Genomic DNA, 1,566 nt, shown 5'->3' on the forward strand with positions numbered 1-1,566 from the left:
CTTTCCACTAAGCTATGCTGCTTTTCGGTTTTACTGAGACTCCCTATGGGTAGGAAATGTGTCCATTTATTGTTATATTGCACTCTCCCAAGCACTTAGTACAGTGCCCTACACACAGTAAGTGCTCAATAAGGGTGCTAATCCCATTCCCCCACTTGTCTGCTGTGTGACCCTGGGCAAGTCACTTCACTTCTCTGTGCCTCAATTACCTCATCTGTAAAATGAGGACTGAGACTGTGAGCTCTGCATGGAACAGGGACTGTGTCCAAATTGATTTGCATGTATCCACCCCAGCAATTAATGATGATGATGATTATGGTATTTATTAAGCACTTACTATGTGCAGAGCACTGTTCTAAGCACTGGGGGATACAAAGGTGATCAGGTTGTCCCACGTAGGGCTCAGTCTTCATCCCCATTTTACAGATGAGGTCACTGAGGCACAGAGATGATGACGGTTATGATATTTGTTAAGCGCTTACTATGTGCAGAGCACTGTTCTAAGCGCTGGGGGGATACAAAGGTGATCAGGTTGTCCCACGTGGGGCTCAGCCTTCATCCCCATTTTGCAGATGAGGTCACTGAGGCACTGAAATGATGTTGGTTATGGTATTTGTTAAGTGCTTACTATGTGCAAAGTACTGTTCTAAGCGCTGGGGAGATACAAAGATGATCAGGTTGTCCCACGTGGGGCTCAGTCTTCATCCCCATTTTACAGATGAGATAACTGAGGCACAGAGATGATGGTGATTATGGTATTTGCTAAGCGCTTACTATGTGCAGAGCGCTGTTCTAAGCACTGAGGGGTTACAAAGTGATCAGGTTGTCCCCCGTGGGGCTCACAGTCTTCATCCCCATTTTACAGGTGAGGTAACTGGGGCATTAATATGATTGACCGCCTGACTGACTGTCTTGGGACTGCTCTTGTCTTGTCTTATGCCGTGGAGTCATCGCCGACCCATAGCGACACCATGGCCACATCTCTCCCAGAACGCCCCGCTCTCCATCTGCAATCGTTCTGGTAGTGGATCCATAGAGTTCTCTTGGTCAAAGTACGGAAGTGATTTACCATTGCCTCCTCCCAAAAAGGAAACTGAAGTCTCCGAGCCCGAGTGAGTTTTGACTTGCAGCAGATTGCCTTCCCCTCGCCAGCCACTGCCCAAGCTAGGAATGGACTGGGTATGCCTCTGTTTGACTCTCCCTCCCGTAGCCAAGACTGGCAGAGTACTGGAAACTCTCCAGATGCCATCCTAAGAGGAGTTGGGACTTGTAGTATCTTCCAGTTCTGGCCAGGTTTCACAATCTCCTGGCCACAGCCCTGAATCCCTCCATCTATTTTCCAGGTTAACCAGTGAAGGGGACAAATACGGTATAAAATATTTGGGCCCAAACTACGCAGATGATTGAGGGTGAAGTATGCTATCTTGGCCCTCAGGTGGATTGGGAGTTAAATCCAGCACTCCCTCAACATTTACATTTCCCTCTGTTTTTAAACTAGCGGTTGGGACAGAGGCCAGAAAGAGTTTGGCCAATTCTTTAACCAAACAGCTCCACTTATCAAAGGAA

At 47.6% G+C, this 1,566-nt stretch overlaps 1 non-coding gene across 1 annotated transcript; it reads right to left on the minus strand.

Annotated features, from left to right (window-relative positions):
• Positions 1 to 1,122: 1,122 nt before the first annotated feature.
• On the minus strand, positions 1,123 to 1,260 carry LOC119924328. Its single transcript, XR_005449104.1, has one exon. It is a non-coding gene; the product is annotated as a small nucleolar RNA SNORA7 (small nucleolar RNA).
• Positions 1,261 to 1,566: the final 306 nt, after the last annotated feature.

This window comes from Tachyglossus aculeatus, chromosome 2, assembly GCF_015852505.1.
Source record: "Tachyglossus aculeatus isolate mTacAcu1 chromosome 2, mTacAcu1.pri, whole genome shotgun sequence".
In the NCBI taxonomy this organism is placed as follows: domain Eukaryota; kingdom Metazoa; phylum Chordata; class Mammalia; order Monotremata; family Tachyglossidae; genus Tachyglossus; species Tachyglossus aculeatus.